Below are 19,498 nucleotides of genomic sequence, written 5' to 3'. Positions count from 1 at the left end.
CTGATAGTCTTGTCTGCATCCTAAATGGAACCATATTCCCTATAGTGCACTACTTTTGAACAGGACCCATATGGCTCGTGGCAAAATAAGTGGACTAGGTAGGGAATATGGTGCCATTTTGGATGCACAACTTGTAATCTGTCAATTATAATGCTCCCTGAGTATGTTAACCTTTCCATGTGTTTGTGCTCTTCATCGAAACATGATAGAAAGTCAAATTCTGGGCAGTCCAATCTATCATCTGTGTGCATGTCACGTGTCACTTGTTGATAGATATCACATTCCTAAAGTTAGCATTTTACACCTTGGCAAGTTTATTGACTGTATTTGTAGCAATAGCAGTGGGAAAGGCTTCCACATAAAACATGAAAAAAAGGGCAGCACATGTTTCATACTAGTGTAGAAAGTGATGTACTGTTAATGTCTCCTCGCCATGAGAGGGCGTAATCACTATGGAATACTTGACCTGGGAAAAGATTATTGGGGTTCATGCATGTTCTCAGGTGGTCTTTTGAACTAGCCTTTGATGTATTACTTGTTCTATGTAAAGCTAGCAGTTGGATATTAAATATTAATCATCTAAGTGAGAAGCTATTAGGCTCATCTTCATATCCACACCTTACGTAATAGGTGACAGAGGCTGGGGAACAGAACTTTTCAGTGTCTGTTAGGAATTACAGACTTTATATGCTGTTTTGCATGACGGCGCTACCGACCACAGCACTGAACTAGCTAGCATGCAAACTGTGAATGAATGAGCCTCTGCTGTGAAGCTTACTATTCAAGACCCAGAACTGCGGTTGAAAATTAGCCGGCTGGCTAAAACCAGTAACTTTTACTAAAACGTTGATTAATGTGCACTGTCCCTGTAAAAATACAAATAAATTCAAACTATGCAACTGTTACGTCCATCTGAAGGATGAGGTATGGTAGGCAAACATTTTTTCCTTTATTAAATGAACACCATCAAAACAACAAAATACAAAAGAAACAAACGTAAAGTTCTGCAGGCTTCAAAGCAGCTATACAAAAACAAGATCCCACAAAAACCCAGTGGGAAAAGCCTGCCTAAATATGATCCCCAATCAGAGACAACGAAAGACAGCTGGTTCTGATTGGGAACCATATCAGGCCAACATAGAAATAAAAAAATAGATATACATAATCTAGAATACCCACCCCAATCACACCCTGACCTAACCAAATAGAGAAATAAAAAGGATCTCTACGGTCAGGGCTAGGGACAGTACCCCCCCCAAAGGTGCGGACTCTGGCCGCAAAACCTGACTCAATAGGGGAAGGTCCAAGTGGGCATCTAGCCTCGGTGGCGGCTCCGGTGCGGGACGTAGACACCGCTCTGCTCGCGGATCCACCATCCTCGGTGGCGACTCCCTTTCGGGGGTCGTTGCCGAAAGCTCCGGACCGTGGATCGTCGCCGGAGGACCCGGACTGTGGATTGTCGCCGGAGGACCCGGACCGTGGATCGTCGCCGGAGGGACCGGACCGTAGATCATCGCCGGAGGCTCCGAACTGCCGACCGCCGCTGGAGGCTCCGAACTGCCGACCGCCGCTGGAGGCTCCGGACCGGGGACCGTCGCTGGAGGCTCTGGCCCGGGGACCCTCGCTGCAGGCTCCAGACCGGGGACCCACGCTGCAGGCTCCGTGCCATGGATCATCGCTACAGGCTCCGGGCCATGGATCATCGCTGGAGGCTTCGTGCCATGGATCGTCACTGGCGGCTCCGGGCCATGGATCGTCACTGGAGGCTGGGTGCGTGGAGCAGGCACAACACATCCTGGTTGGATACCCACGTTTAGCTTGGTAAGTGTGGAGAGCTGGCACAGGACGCACTGGGTTGTGAAGGCACACTGGAGGCATAGTGCATAGAGCCGGCGCGGGATACCCTGGGCCGTGGAGGTGGACTGGAGGTCTGGAGCGTAGAGCTGGCACAATGCATCCTGGCTGAATACCCCCTGTCGCACGGCAAGTGCGGGGAGCTGGCACAGGCCGCATTGGGTTGTGCTGGCAAACTGGGGATACCGTGCGTAGAGCTGGCGCAGGATATCCTGGGCCGAAGAGATGCACCGAAGACCAGGAGCGCTGAGCCAGCGCAATCCGTCCTGGCTGAATGCCCACTCTAGCACGGCAAATGCGGGGTGCAGGCACAGAGCGCACCGGGCTATGAATGCGCACTGGAGATACAGTGCGCATCACCGCATAACCCGGTGCCTGACTGGTCACACGCTCCCCACGGTAAGCACGGGGAGTTGGCTCAGGTCTAAACCCTGTCTCCGCCAATCACCCCGTGTGCCCCCCCCCCCCCCCCCCATTTTTGGGGGAGCTGCCTCTTGGGCTTCTGTCGTTGCCGTGACTCCCGATCTTGTCGCCGTTCCTCCCTCGCTGCTTCCACCTGTTCCCATGGGAGGCGATCCCATCCGGCCTGGATCTCCTCCCACGTCCAGGATCCTTTGCCGTCCAGGATGTCCTCCCATGTCCACTCCTCCTGGCCACGCTGCTTGGACCGTTTTTGGTGGGATCTTCTGTTACGTCCGTCTGAAGGATGAGACCAAGGTGCAGCATGGTAGGCGAACATTCTTTCCTTTATTAAATGAACACCGTCAAAACAACAAAATACAAACAAAATGAACGTAAAGTTCTGCAGGCTTCAAAGCAGCTATACAAAAACAAGATCCCACAAAAACCCAGTGGGAAAAGGCTGCCTAAATATGATCCCCAATCAGAGACAACGAAAGACAGCTGCCTCTGATTGGGAACCATATCAGGCCAACATAGAAATAAAAAAAACATAGATATACATAATCTAGAATGCCCACCCAAATCACACCCTGACCTAACCAAAAAGGCTCTACGGTCAGGGCGTGACAGCAACCAAACAGACTTACGAAAGGACTATACAATTACAAGTGAGTGGAATAACAAACGGACTAAACAGCTAAAATGTGAGTGGAATTAAATGTGATATCTGATTCAAGATATATCAATAATTCAAGAATGTCAGACTCGGAGGAGGATAGGAGAGGCAAGAGGAAAGGCGAGACCTTGCTGCTGTTAACAAAGTGATATATTATAAAGTGGATCTGCTCCAAACATTTCATGGTGATGGAAAGGACAAGGAGAGTTTTACTCTAAGGATTTTTGGGGGGGAATTAGCTGTCGAAGCTTGTGCTGACACAACAGACAATAATTTAGCCACAATCCTTCCAACCAAACTGGATTTCTCTGCTACAAGCAACTCAATTTTATATTGGAAAACTATTGGAAAGTTGAGTGATGTTTTCGGTGGAAAGAAATACTTCGCTCTTTTTCAGAGTTAATGCTAGGCCCAGACTCCCATGAGAAACATTAGACGTTTATGCAGCTGAAATCACAAGCTTTTCCAGGCTACAATGATGCTGCCATCCAAATGGAACATTTTAGACATTTTGTAGCTGGATTGTATCTGGTGCTCAGGCTAAGTGCCATGAACATGGGGCTGCTACTCTGGAACAGACACTTGTAATTGCTAGCCAGAGAGTACAGGATGAAATTAATTTTAGCTCCACAAGTCTAATGGTTAACATGCCTGTCACATCTAACCCCTCCTGCCAGGCTTCACATGGTGAAACCACACCCACCGCTTCATGTGATGAACGGCTAATCAAAATAATAGAGGCCCTTACAACCGACATCAAAGCACTGCAAAGTGATTTTTCAGGACTACGTGAAGAACAACAGGTGATGAAACTGGTTTTGTCAATGCAACAACAGAGGCAGGATGACACACAACAGGATTCAAGAGGCCGTCCCAGTCGACGGTAGCTCACCTACTCCAGACTACAGCTCGTCTCATCAGAGGAAACGCTCACCTAGCTGCCTTAGGTACACAGAGCAACGTTACTCACACCAACCGTAAGGGCAACGTGATAGCTATGGTGGACAGCATGATGGCTATGGTAAACCTTCCCAAGACTACAGACAGCGCTCTACAGACGTAACAATGTTGGACGTCATGAACAGGGCTACAGCAGCTCTGGCTACAACAGACCTCCAAGCCCTGGCCACACCCATCAGTATGTATCTACAGACAGGGATAGGGACACACAGTCACAACGACCACAATAACAACAATAGGAGATGGCCCAAAAATGAGAGCATCCGTTTGATAATTCACACACTCAAGACCAGGGAAAAGAGTACTAGTTGGTACTGTGGGTCAAGTGCCAGCTCATCCCTCAAACAAGGCCCAAATTCTGCCTTCAGCTTTCAGTCAGGGTAAATCTAACACATCAACTGCTTACATACAGACAATACTCGAAGCCCATGAGACACATGTTTTTTTAGACACGGTGTCAGCCATCTCTCATCAGTGAGGAACTCCGTATGTCTATCTCCACACTGAGAATTAAACCATTAACTAAAAATGTTGTCACTGTTAAGTCTATGACAGGGGACTATTTAGACACATTAAGCACCCTTAGCATTTCCATGACAATCGGCAAAGAGACAGTTCAGCATGAAGTCCATGTTGTGTGCTATTCCCACCAACACCTACTGGAGTGATGACACTCTTGAGCCGCTCGGAAACACGTCTGTTCAGTACGGTTGACCTATCCAGTGGTTACTGGCAGGTTCCAATGGCTTCTACAGACAGCGACAAGACAGCCTATAGCAGAGGAAGTGGGCTCTACCAGTTTAAAGTCATGCCGATGGGCTTGTCCAACACACCGCCGGCGTTACAACGCCTAATGGAACTTGTCTTCTGTGGTTGTCACTGGAACCACTGCCTCATTTACCTGGATGACGTCATTGTGTTCAGCAGGAACTGTAAAGAACACAAGTTTTCTAGAGATTCAGGTCAGCAGGTTTGAAACTGAAGCCGTCAAAACGCACCTTTGCTCAGAGCCAAGTGAACATTCTAGGTCATGTTGTGTCTAGAATGTACCTCTCCCATCCTTTCCCACTGATGTCAGGGTATTTGTGGGTTTGTGCACTTACTACATGAGGTTTGGAACTTTGCCCAAATCACAGCCCCACTGCACAAGCTCACACTCAAGGATGTTCCTTTTGTGTAGTCAAGGGAGGCAGATGAGGCTTTCAAATACTTGAGACAGACCCTCTGTGCCACCTATCGTGTCATTCCCTGACTTTTCCCGAGCCCTTCCTCATTCACTGTGATGCATCCAAGATGGCAGTTGGTGCTGTTCTCAGTCAAGTGCAGAATGGCAGAGAATCAGTGATCGCCTATGCTAGTCACATGTTCAAACAATCTGAGAAAAACTGGTCCACATATGACAAGGAACTCTACGCTATAGTGTGGTCCATCTGATATTTCATACACTATCTGGGAGGCAATCCGTTCAAGGTCGTAACTGATCACATACCACACGTGTGGCTCAGGATGATCCCACTGGACAATGACCCTACAGGGCGGAGAGCACAATGGGCACTGGAACTCAATGTTTACAACTACGTGGTCCAACACAGGGAAGGAAGAAACATGCCAATGCCACTGAGTTGTCACGCCGCCCAGCCCGTCTGACATCTCCTCAAAGTCCCCATCACAGTACTCCTCCTCTGTAACATCCAGACTACTTTTGGCCTTTGCTGATGCCAACTCCCAGTTACAGCTGGCTTGGGGGGAAAAAACATAAGGAGCAATACGACAAGGGAACTGTTTTCAAACCATATGAAGTTGGTGATCTGGTTTTCATGACCGATCCAGCCAAGCTGCACTGCAAACTATCCCTATGCTGGAAGAGCCCATCCAAAATCCTACATCTATTCTACACAGATGGACAGCCTGGTGTAACATGCAGGGTACTGGTTTTGAAATCACCTCAAACTACCCCAAAAGTTATCCATCACAATAGACTGAAACCACTCTATGGTGATGTTGCAGAGAATGTCCCAGCCCTTAGGCAGCAACAAGTGTTAGCAAGGTTTTGTACCTTCAGCCCAATCCCATACCCCCCACTCACTGCCCTCTAAGCAGCATTACCTTTCCGTCACCCACTATCTTATGGGCATGGTTTGAGACAGGCAGCCCCACTGCCAGCTACTCCCGAGACTCCAAGCACTCCACCAGGGTCCCCCCAGGGCACCAGACTTTCCCTTTGTCCCCTGATACTCCTGCCTGTTCCCCTTTGAATCAGGCTGCAACCCCTGTGGACATTGCTCAGGATAGTCCCTCACCAGGAGCGGACATAACCACTCTATGGAATACTTGACCTCGGAAAAGGTTATTGGTATTCATGCACGTTCCCAGGTGGTCTTTTGAACTATCCTTTGTATGACTTGTTCTATGGGAAGCTAGCAGTTGGATATGAAATATGAATCTTCTAAGAGAGGTTGTTTGGCTAATCTTTATATTGATGCCTTATACTACAATTTAACATGAAAACTCCATGAGATCTTACAGTAAACTCCATGAGACATAAGATGGGAGACTGGACACACGCAAGGCATACGAGATTGGGGAGGAAGTCTGGCCACCCTTCATCTATCCAAGAAGATCCAATCCAGCTATCAAACAGCTTTGCCTCGCTTGAGACGGACCTACCAGCATGGATCCTGGGTGTATACCAACAGGCCGCCCAGTGGCATCCTCTCCAACGGCCACCACAGTTCAGCAGGTCGCTTACCCATTGGATTGCATCACGACCACCATCAATGTAGGAAGCCCTATGGTGAGAGATTTTGGCCTGCCTACGATCTGTGGACCGACCAAGGTCCACTGTCACCCAGGAGCCCATGTCCATGACATCAACTCCCTTCTGCCCACGGTTCTGGCCAACTACTCCATTGACACCATCATCACTCACGTAGGTTTTAACGAACTTCATTTTAGGCGATCATTTTACACTAGCACAGGAAAGATAATAATTATCTCTTGCCCCCTCCCGTGCTATCAAAGGTGTCCGTAACATTTCAGCCGACTCTTTGCCCTGAACAAGTACCTGAAGAAACTTTGCAACAACAGGAATCTCTTTCTGTGACAACTTTCATTTGTCATACCGCTCAGGAAGGACACGTTCTGTCTCCTAGAGATGAACGGACTTTGGTGCAAAAAGTGCAAATCAATCCCAGAACAACAGCAAAGGACCTTGTGAAGATGCTGGAGGAAACAGGTACAAAAGTATGTGTATCGACAGTAAAACGAGTCCTATATCGACATAACCTGAAAGGCCGCTCAGCAAGGAAGAAGCCACTGCTCCAAAACCGCCATAAACAAGGCAGACTACGGTTTGCAACTGCACATGGGGACAAAGATTGTACTTTTTGGAGAAATTGATTAAACAGAAATATAACTTTTTGGCCATAATGACCATCGTTATGTTTGGAGGAAAAAGAGGGAGGCTTGCAAGCCGAAGAACATCATCCCAACCGTGAAGCACGGGGGTGGCAGCATCATGTTGTGGGGGTGCTTTGCTGCAGGAGGGACTGGTGCACTTCACAAAATAGATGGCATCATGAGGTAGGAAAATTATGTGGATATATTGAAGCAACATCTCAAGACATCAGTCAGGAAGTTAAAGCTTGGTCACAAATGGGTCTTCCAAATGGACAATGACCCCAAGCATACTTCCAACGTTGTGGCAAAATGGCTTAAGGACAACAAAGTCAAGGTATTGGAGTGGCCATCACAAAGCCCTGACTTCAATCCTTTTTCAGTTCTGTGGGCAGAACTTTTTCAGTTCTGTCAGGAATTGTGAAAAACTGAGTTTAAATGTATTCAGCTAAGGTGTATGTAAACTTCCGACTTCAACTGTATGTGTAAATGTATTTTGCAACGCTTGTGCACGTAACGCGAGAGGTGTGGTCAGCATGTAAGCAACACAGAGCTTGGAAAGCATAAGCAACTCCTATTGAAATGGCACTATGGTTGTTGTGAGTAACCTAATTTATGTTACTTTAACTCCACGTTCAAATTTTGGTCTTTTGAGCATCATGCTGTACTGTTTAAATGTCAGCATCCAGTGCTGGACATAACCCTGTATAGGCCACCAAAGTCCTGCCTCACTTTATTTAATGATTTATCTGAATTATGTCCTTGAGAACAATGATAAAATCATTGTGTTGGGCGATTTTACTATTCATGCTGAGAAAGAGACTGACTAAAAGGCCGTTAAATGTATGAATCTTTTGAGCTCTATGGACTTTTCCCAACATGTTACTGGGCCCACCCATAACCACGGCCATACTCTGGACCTGTTTATTACCAAGGGGCTTTCTATTGACATATCCTCTATTGTTGATGTTGCTTTATCTGATCACCATTGTATTTTGTACTACCTTGTTGCCCATAGCACAGGGTAATACTGAACACATTATTAAGAAACACTATCCTACCTCTGAAGTTGCTACAGATTTTATTGAATGTATGAACAATTCTCCACCACCTATTCTGCCTTCCTCTTGTGATAATTTTCTATTAAAGTTATCAACTAAATCAAGGGCAACCATTGATGCCATAGCTCCATTAAAGTTGAAAAGGCCAAATCCAAACAGAGAGACCCTTGGATGAGTGAGGAAATTAATCAATTAAAGAGAAATTACAGAAAGACAGAGCGGAAGTGGAGAAAGTCAAAGTTGCAGGTCTGTTATGATATTCTGAGAGAGCAACTTGGCATATATAACAAGGCAATTAGAAATGCCAGACAGGCTCATTTTTCTAACTTGATCACTATTAATCAGAAAAATTTGAGAGTGCTCTTCTCGACCATTGATGGCCTGATAAATCCTACCCTTTCAAACCTATTTGAACTTCCCTCCACATCTAAATGTGATGACTTTGCGGCATATTTAATAAGAGATAAGATAATCAACATTAGGCTTGGTATCAGTCAAGCAAAACCTGGTGAGAAGTTTGAGGATTTGTTCCCTAGCCTACCACACAAAGGCACTATGGATTTATTTTCCAGGGTTGACACAGACATGCTCAGGAAAGTGATATTACAACTTAAGACTTCTACCGGCCTTCTTGATCCTATCCCCACCACCTTCTTCAAAACAGTTTTTAATAGCATATCTGAAGAAGGCAGCCTTAGTTAAAGTGGGAGATTATCTTAGAGCCAACCGAGATGCCAAACAGCTCTCTGTCCTTGTACTCTTGGATTTAAGTGCTGCATTCGACACTGTTGGCCATGATGTCCTTCTGGACAGACTGGAGAGGTGGATTAGTTTTGGTCCGGTACTGTTCAGTTTATATATGTTACAAGGGGTTACATATGTAAACTGAACAGTACCGGATCCAAAATGTGGAACATCACATGTGATATGTATTTTCTCTGAGTTATGTTCACCGTATACGGTGACAGAGAACTCTTGACCGAATAAATAGGTCCTAAACCAATTTAGATCTGAACAGCATTATCAGAAAGCACAGCATTGATTTTCACTGCTACACAGACGATATACAACTTTATATTTCTGTGTCACCAGAGAATTTTGGAGATAAATGATTAGACTCTATTAGTGATTTAAATACTTGGGTGGCTTACAACTTCCTCCAACTATATCAAGACAAGACCAAGGTACTTTTTGTTGGTGCCGAAGCACAGAGCGCAAATCTGGCCACACATATTAATTAATGGGCAATAAAGATAAAACACCAGGTAAAAAACCTTGGTGTGAGTTTTTGATTCAGAACAAAATTTGGAATCACACATTAGGAATGTGACCAAAATAGTTTTTTTACCACCTGAGGAACATTGCCAAAGTGCGCAGTTTCTCTCTCAGGCTAGGACAGAGAGACTCATCCATGGTTTTATTACAAGCATGCTTGACTACTGTAATGCTCTCCTGTCTGTTCTACCCAAGAAAGCCATTGGTCAACTGCAAAACATACAGAATGCTGCAGCACGGGTACCAACATTCTTCTATTGGTTTTTAAACCAATCCACGATTGTGCACACCAATACATGTCAGACATGCTTTTAAGTTATGTACACAGTAGGTCCCTCAGGTCCTCTGGCACTGGCCTTTTAACTATCCCAAAACCTAGGATCAAGAAGCATGAAGAGGAAGCCTTTAGTTATTATGCCCCCAGCCTCTGGAATAGCCTGCCAGAGAACCTGAGGGGGGCCAAAACTGTGGACATATTTAAAAGAGATCTTAAAATGAATATTTTTAGCTTTTCTTAGGGTGCTTTTTAGTCGTTCAGTTTTTGTCATTCTTTTGTTTTTTTATCTTAAGTTTGTTGTGTAGTAAATATTTCTGCTTTTATTTTCATTGTTTTTTATATATTATTTCCTATGAAGCACATTGTGTTGCATTCCATGTCTGAAATGTGCAGTATAAATAAAGCTTGATTTGATAAGATACATTTAATCTTATGACACATTTGACTTCTCTGAAACATGAAACACTCACCCACTTGCACCCACTCACATACTGTACATCTACGGTATATACATACTTCCTCTGTTTTCACTTGACTGACTTCACAGTACATACACAGCACATGCACATGGGTACATAATACATTTATTGGGTGAATATACTGTATCATGTGTTGCCCTCTGTTTCTGTCGAGTGCGTCCAGCACTTGACACGAGTTGTTCTAACTAATTCCATCACTGGGAGATTAAGAATATAAACAGTGAACACTGACTTGAGGAGAAAGAAAGTTACAACAGAGATAAAGGGCTCTATTTTTGGCTGGCGCTAAGGAAGCACAAGCGTCAAATTCACGTTCGTTTTCTATTTCGTCATGTAATAACTGTCTCACTGGCATTCTCCAGTCATAACACGAGGTTTGTCAATTTACCTGTCTAACACCAGCTCACTTGAACTGAGGTGGGAGTGGTGTCAATATTTGAGGTGTGTCCTTGAAAACAAGTGCAAAAGTGACCATTTCATGCAGTGCTAATGGGAAGTTTCAAGACCCACAAAAAGTGGGTTTTAAGGCTATAACCTTTTCTGTGCTAAATATAACCTTTTTTTAATGCTTCTTTATAGAACCTTAGGAAAGGTTATTTATAGCACCATACAGGTTCCATTTAGAACCTCATGAGCATGGTTATTTTTTTTACCTTCAAGAAAGGGTTCTATTTACAGTAGCACCAAAAAATAGTTCCGCTATGGTTACAAGCTAAAGAACCCCTATTTGGTACTATTAAGCACACTTTTTTTGTGTGTGTACTGGGAGCTAGTTCAGTGAAGAACAATCTCCAAGGACCACATGCAAGGAGAAACAGTGTGGAAAACCACAGTGGGATCACTTTTTGAATGGAAGGTAGAAGTGAATGAATACTGTATAAAGGAGCTCTGTCCTTGGACAGTGGTTATAGCATACTTCAAGTTATTCTAATCGAAGACAAATCCATACTGAAAAACCTATTCAATATTTACAGTATAGCATCATGGAGTGTGAACCATACCACCACCATACCATACAAGAAGTATAATCAGAGATATTCTCACACTTGGAAGGGCTCTCTTCTTCGCTAACTGGGGTTGCCATGGAAACATGGTGGGCAAAAAAAGAGGGTGGTGGTGGGTGGGCAGGGAGGGGTAGTGGGCAGTATGACAAGAGTTTTGCTGATATAAATTCGGATCATGTTGAGGTCATATATCTGGTATATTAGGGGTTGAAAATATCTGTTTGACTGGAGAGAGAGAGAAATAGAGAGAGCGGCATGGGTTTGTCAAACAAAGCAATGGGGGTCTTTGTAATGAATGGGAAAATACAGTACATTCAGACAGTATTCAGACCCCTTCCCTTTTTTCACATTTTGTTACTTATTCTAAAATTGATTAAATATTTTTCTTCTCCTCATCAATCTACACAAAATAATACCGAAGCGAAAACAGAATACCTTATTTACATAAGTATTCAGACCCATTGCTATGAAACTCGAAATTGAGCTCAGGTGCATCCTGTTTCAATTAATCATCCTTGAGATGTTTCTACAACTTGATTCGAGTCCACCTGTGGTAAATTCAATTGATTGGACAACATTTGGAAAGGCCTATCTATATAAAATTCCACAGTTTACAGTGCATGTCAGAGCAAAAACCAAGCAATGAGGTCGAAAGGAATTGTCCGTAGAGCTCCGAGACAGGATTTTGTTGAGGCACAGATCTGGGGAAGGGTACCACAGTCATCTCCATCATTCTTAAATGGAAGAGGTTTGGAACCACCAAGAGGTGACCAAGAACCCAATGGTCACTCTGAGTTCCAGAGTTCCTCTGTGGAGATGGGATAACCTTCCAGAAGGACAACCATCTCTGCAGCACTCAACCAATCAGGCCTTAATGGTAGAGTGGCCAGACGGAAGCCACTCCTCAGTAAAAGGCATATGACAGCCCGCTTGGAGTTTGCCAAAAGAAACCTAAAGGACTCTCTCTGGTCCAATGAAACCAAGATTGAAGTCTTTGGCCTGAATGCCAAACGTCACATATGGAGGAAACCTGGCACTATACCTACCGCGAAGCATGGTGGTGGCAGCATCATGCTGTGGGGATGTTTTTCTGCGGCAGGGGCTGGGAAACTAGTCAGGATCGAGGGGAAAATGAATGGAGCAAAGTACAGAGAGATCCTTGATGAAAACCTGCTCCAGAGCGCTCAGGACCTCAGACTGGGGCAAAGGTTCACCTTCCAACAGGACAATGACCCTAAGCACACAGCCAAGACAACCCAGGAGTGGCTTCAGGACAAGTCTCTGAATGTCCTTGAGTGGCCCAGCCAGAGCCCGGGCTTGAACCCGATCGAATATCTCTGGAGAGACCTGGAAATAGCAGTGCAGCGATGCTCCCCATCCAACCTGACAGATCTTGAGAGGATCTGCAGAGAAGAATGGGAGAAACTCCCCAAATACAGGTGTGCCAAGCTTGTATGCTGATTTCAAAGCTGATTGCCACAAAAACTTTATTCATTCACTTATTCGGTCTTTGTCTCACGTCTCTCCCAAAGATGATCTATTGCCTAAGCGAACTGGCTGTGTTCCGACAGGCCGCCCCCCTCCTGCCTTGTGAATGACAATATTACTGGTTAAAGAGACAGCACACATTTATATAAAATAGGCTATTTGTATGCAAATGTACAATAAGGAAGGGAAACAGATTGTTTGTTATCTGTAGCCCCATGGAATCAGCCAAAACAAGCTCAGTAACTCAATGCAGGCACACACACTCCTACTGAATGTGCATTCACCTGTATTGTGGATAGGCCTAGGCTTCATCTTGATTTAGCCAGTATATGAATAGAGATTTTTAATTCAAATAAATGATTACCATGTTATGTAGATTGGTAAATACAAAGTAAAATTGATTGTATGATTGTATAATTGATTCATTAATGCATACATGGCATCTGAAAAATGTTTAGGTAAAAAAATTTGTAATGTAATGATAACTCAAAAGATGCCCAGCGATTGAACAGAGCAGTAGCTGAGCTTAACTGTCTGGATCAAGTGCCATTCTGTGACTTTGGCTAATATGCCTTCTTTTTTTGCAGTGATATTGTTTTGGTATTGAGTATCGTAATGGTATCGAGTATTGTGATACTATACCTGGTATCGGTATCGAAGGAAAAATTCTGGCATCGTGACAACACTACTTTCTTGTGATTTTTATTTCACAATCGACATTCAAATTCAAGCACTTTGTTAAGGAAAGCTGAGGTAATCAGTCCCATTAGCTGCTGGACACACCACCTCATCACTGATGGGAGATAGTAGCTATAGCTGTTAGTTGAAGGTGTGGCTGGGTTGCCCGTTGCAAAACTGGTTGAAAATACATAATTTCAACCAGTTTTGGGATACGGCAAGATGTTGATAATAGAGGAGTTCATGTAATACTATTTGTCTAGATAAATGTCTTAATCTTAAACGTTTTCTACCTACAGGTACCTTATCGCAGTAAACTGTGCAATGTTAAACATACTTCATAAAGTTAGTACAGAAGGAATGTGTACATCTACATCTCTCAGCTCCCATGACTGGAGTTAGTAATAACTTGTGGTCATAGTATGCCACCTATAGCATGTCCTGTCACTCTTCCTGTGGGTTGGCCCCTGGTGAGAAAGAGGCTAGTCGGTTCAGTCTTTGGCCAAAGAAAGTTGGTCTGTGTGATTCGGTTCACTCGGCTCTCAGCAGTACGACATACATTATCACTTTGTACACCGGGAGTGTCCGTATAGCCTCTCCCCCCTGGTGTGTGTGTGTGCGTGCGTGATAGTGTTCCGGGAGATATTGTTCAGTCACACCCCAGCAACAGACAAGGAAGCAAATGAGCAGGAACAAGTGCAATGATTGCTGCTGAATCTGCCATCTCTACAGAAACTAAACCCCTGCATTACTGTAGGAGAAATTGTTGGGACTGAGCCACAGTCTGTTGTTTGTGGCTCAGGAGCTACGGGGAACAGGTGACCCAAAACTGTTTAATTGATGTTAGCTATCGAATCCTCCCACTCGACTTTCCCTTGTACCAGGTGGGCTTTGTAGGGACTCTCCATTTGCAGAGCCTGAGTTTAATGGACGAATCAGGGCCAACCAAGAAGACCAAGAAGGGGGCCAACAGGAACTAGGCCAAGGTATGGTCTAAGGACTGACTGTCATAGTCGCCCCAAAAAATCCTAAAGATATAGAACACGGACACGATGGCATCACCACATACATTTAATTAGGCTTAGTTATACAACATTTTGATCCAAGAGTGGATCTTAGTCTGGTGGTAGCAAATAAAGTCCTACTACAAGTTCCCCAGATGTGTGTTGGAGAGATATGGGGATACACAAGCTTGAAGTATGGGAGGTAGGTAGATATCAAATGATATCTCTGCCAATATTAGGAAAACATTTCCCACTTAGTAGAGCCCATAATACTTTTCCCTTAAACAGGAGACAGCAAATAACCAAGGGGACCAAGAGTAATTTGACATGAGTTGGAGCTGCTACTACAACTGTCAACTCTTGCTCAGCCTCCTCTTAGTTCTGAGGAATTTTCTATCAGGCCGTGGTCACATCATTAAATCTGTCTCGCGGTGGAATCGACTGTCACAATAGCACTTGGCAGCCAAGAGAGCTGCTTCCTCCCTACCCAGCTGTCTCTGCACAATTATTCCCAGTGAAACAGGAGTTCAAAAGAGAAGACAGTGTGCATAATTGCTCCACTTTGAACCCTCAGGTAGCTAGCTAACACACACATACAGTACCAAATCCACACCAGCGTCCCATCACGTGCATTGAAAAGCTGTAGGTCTCTCCAACGCAGATCACTCTAGCAACATACAGTACAGTAGTCAACCGCCTCCAATACAATGTGCCTCTCTCTCTTGGATTCAAATTATTGAGTGACTAAGTACAAATGTTGCTTTGAGCACATGTTTCAACCAAGCACAGGTCCTTAAGATCCATTGGTACAGTACAGTTCACTGGCTTTTACTGTACAAAGACTCCCGATTTAAGCTTCTGTTTGCATCAACTGTGGGCAGCAGACACTTGTGAATATATTGGTGTAGAAGAGTCTAGAATAGGTCCTACTGAGCTAGACTTTCAGATCAAATAGTTTGCAGTTAGTCCTCTTGGTAAGTGGTACATGATGGCACTTTCATATGGACGGTAATATTGTTAGTTGGTAGATGTCCCCATGCTGTGTTAAGTGGCACCCTGATCAGGTGGTGAGATGTCAGACAGCACAGCCAGTGACCCTCCCTAACATACCTGAACACCATCACACAACACATGGTGGAGCCAGAAGGAGCCTATGCCCTGTTTGCCCTCAGACAGAGCCCAGCTGCTCAAGGCACTGCTCAAATACAGCCTCCATAGATTAAACATGTCTGATTGTGTCTATCATAACATTAGCATTATAATGGGTATCACCATTGGTATGAGTATGAATGGCTGGTATGAATATAATGAGTACTATATAATGTCATTGGTATAAGTATGATTGATGCTCAGTCTAATATTTAAAATAATGGCTTTGGTTCTTAACTTGTTTTAACATTTCAATAAATAAACAATTAAACAATGCTTGCTAAGATGGATATAAATATTTAACACATAACACATAAGTAGCAAGGACTTACCCCCTAAGGCAACACTAACAGTAGACACCTTGTGTTGATGAATGGGAATAACACCTGTAATCATAAAGGGATAACACGTCTTATTCTAGACAGATATACCTAAAGGTGGTTTCTATTTGTGACTGTGAAATTATCATGATTTAGATTAACCCATGTGATATAGTACCTTTCCCGCTTTTCTATCACTCCAAGTCACTATTGTGTTTCAGTGATCCATTTCATCTCTCAATCCAAACACACGGACACACACACACCACAACATGCTGGTCAATTCCCTTTCTCCTCACTTGAACCAAAAATGTTAACTTCAAGACCTTCCCCCGGCCCTCATCTCTGCGTTGCTATGGAATATTCATCAGTAAAGCGTGAGAATGCCCAGGACTCAATGGGCTTCAAAATGACCTCAAAAAGTTCCATAGCTGAATCTAACTCTGATAGGTCCTTCAGATTTCAAGTAGTTCTCACAGGGGGACATTCAGAAGGCCAACTGGTGTTCTTTTGTGATGTATCGAAAAAGTGCACTCAGTAAACGGAATCCTATTCAAACTAGAAGGTTTCACTGAATAGCCATTGTATGCTACAATATAGAGCATTAGTGACTGAGTGTCAAATTCTCACAGGAGGGTTTTGGGCTCAATCCCCAAAAAAGTAATCCAACTACGATCTACTTTTTGTGGGGTGATAAGAGGCTTTTGACTCCTTTCTACATGAGATGAATGGGGTTATTGGTCCTGTAAAGTGAGCAGAGAAACAACACACAATGGGTGTGACATCAAAACAGGAAGGAAGGTGGTTTTGATGGTGTTTCATGAAGAAGGATAGAGCTTAATTAGATGAATCTCTATTCCCAGTTAAATGTGTTAGCCTATAGAGGAACTGCGTCTGTTTCTGGTGCTGTATGGCTCAGTTGGTAGAGCACGGCACTTGCAATGCCAGGATTGTGGGTTTGAATCCTTGGGCCACCTATATGCAGTGGTGTACAGTCCTTAAGTAAAAATACTATTTAAAGCACTACTTATGTCGTTTTTGGGGGTATCTGTACTTTACTTTACTATTTATATTTGTGACAACTTTTACTTCACAACGCAGAATTAACAATGAGGACAGACTGTAGTAGCGTATGCTATAGGTAGAGAGGACAGACAAAAGTTGCCTCAGTACCTGTTCACCACATAATGTGATCTAACAATACATTAATATAGCGCCTGGTAGGGCCTACTGTAGCCTACACTACATGCTGCAATAGTCAGCTTTAAATCTTAGGACAGAAATCTGATGTCTCATGGAGGATGGTCATGCTTGTTTGGCACAGGCAGTTTTTTTGGTGAGTTGATTGATTAGAATATTTCACTTTTCGTAGGCTAGCACCTGCATCGCCAGCTCTGCACTGTCAATAAAATCTATCCTATCCCCGCTCCTAAGACCAAGTTATCATCATGACTTTTCAATAGGCTACTGCTCCTGTAAATCGCTCTGGATAAGAACATTTTCTAAATGACTAAATGTTCCTGATAAAATGTCTATATAGCCTACCAGTGAGCAACACATAGCCCCTAGGATATAATTTAGTAATATGCACAGTATGATCTAGGAATAGTTCATTTTAAAACATAGACAATACTGTGTCATATTCTTCTTGACCTGTCAAACTTTGCTTAAGATTGATAATGTGCAGAACAATAGAGCATGGACTACAGATGAAGTGGGAGTGGTGACAACTTGTGCATGTGCTTATAAACAACTGATTCAAGATTATATTTATTTGTAATAATAATAAGCCTAGTCTTCCAGCATGTAATATAGCCTGCTATTGTATGCAATAGATCTTCTAAATTCAACATATTTCTTCAAATGGAAAATAATCTATTTGTAGGCTATTTCCATAAACTGCATAATTTATCCATATAGCATAGAAGACTACAATGTTAAAACCTACATCGATATGGCGGTAAAATTGTATTATACAGTTACTATAGACCTGTAGGAAAGGCACTATTAAACAATGTGAATAACGCTTTAGCTAATGCTATATGGATACACAAGTATTTCTGATAAAACTGGCATGCTGTGACAGTGAGTAGCCTAGCCTAAAACAGCAGAGTTAATTTCTTACCTGGTTGCATTGTTAAAATCGGGAAGTGAGGAAACGTTGCGCGTCGGTCTCCCAGGTGGAGCAGGTGTGAACTGTCCTTGGTTCTGAAATCTAGATCAGATTGGCAGGAGTGGGAAATTCCTCGACATTCTTGACCACATAGTTGTGCTCGAAATTCCAAGGCGCTGAGTGTAGGATATAGTTGGCTATTATGACTTTAAACGGACACACTGACCAGAGTAGATAGTCAAGTATAAAGTTATGTAATTCAAAATGGTCCTAAATGTCTCGATCTGCAAGCGCTCTTCAAAACCAGATTGAGTGGACTGTGTAAAATATTCTGAACGTTAAGAGTTAATTCTCATTAGTAAATTTAAACATCACGTGCCATTTAATAACGCGATTATAACATTCTTGGTTCATGTATTTCCAATGAAATGCCTTCAATGGCAGAGAGAGAGAGAGAGCGATAGAGATATCCTTCTCTGTACGCGAGTTCATCAGGTCAACTTCGAAACAGACGCACCCCCTGACTGATATGCTCTGTTGTCTCGCGCGCAAATTGCTTGCTGTGTAGCAGTTGTTCTTGGAATGTAGCCTGCACTGGGTTATTGTTATGCACAAAGTACTATTTGAAATTTGACATAATAATCTACTTGTCTTGGATCTATACAACTGTAAATATTAATTAATGTCCTTTATGGAATACCTTTCCAATAAAATAATATCTAGACATATTCCCCTCTCAGGAAATCCGATATCCACCAAATGCCTTTGATGGTCTTTACTGATGGCTACTCTTGTAACTTTACACTGTTAATAACCCAAATGCATTCTTGGCAGGAACTTTATTTCAATTGCTCAATTTAATTTCCCCATCAAGCTACAGAGACATATCAAGCTTCAGTAGCCTATGTAAACTCACATTATTTCAAGAATCTTGCCTGGCTTGGTTACTATGTAGACTGGACTTCCATTCCCGTTTGGTTATGGGACTGTAGACTAGGACTGCTGCCTTCTGTTAGTGTGGAGAAGTTCAGTTGGCTGTGTTTAAGGAGTGCCTGTCCAGTGCACTGACATAGGCTACCAACTACTATCAGGGCCCCCTGCCCACCTCTGCTTTTGCTCTACCATCTTCCCATCTACATTTAGTGGATTAAATAACAGGAGGAGTCACCATGCATAGGAACAATAGCCTTCACTGTAATGGAAAACTGTAATGTACCTGGTCATTTTAGATATTATCACGAGAAACCTTTATTTAACCTTTATTTAACCTTTATTTAACCAAATGATGATGCATTTGGTGAAAATTGCTGTATTTCTAATGGTACTGTAACTCCACACCACAGAGTACAGTGCCGTACCGTA

General features: G+C 43.4%; 1 protein-coding gene across 2 annotated transcripts in view; it reads right to left on the bottom strand.

Moving 5' to 3' along the window:
- LOC106565327 (metabotropic glutamate receptor 2) overlaps nucleotides 1–18,669 on the bottom strand; it is a 71,775-nt gene extending 53,106 nt beyond the window's left edge. The window contains exons 1-2 of one of the 2 annotated variants that reach the window (XM_045691517.2): nucleotides 18,149–18,669; nucleotides 16,036–16,089 (exon numbers count right to left, since the gene is read on the bottom strand). The gene's annotated coding sequence lies outside the window, so the exon portion shown is untranslated. The remainder of the gene's footprint in view (nucleotides 1–16,035; nucleotides 16,090–18,148) is intronic. The other variant, XM_014132301.3, reaches the window with a different exon arrangement.
- Between the last annotated feature and the right edge of the window lie 829 nt (nucleotides 18,670–19,498).

Source organism: Salmo salar, chromosome 12 (genome assembly GCF_965601325.2).
Source record: "Salmo salar chromosome 12, fSalSal1, whole genome shotgun sequence".
NCBI classification, from domain to species: Eukaryota; Metazoa; Chordata; class Actinopteri; order Salmoniformes; family Salmonidae; genus Salmo; species Salmo salar.
The sequence above is the reverse complement of the archived record's forward strand: the minus strand, read 5'-3'. Positions and strand labels throughout refer to the sequence as shown.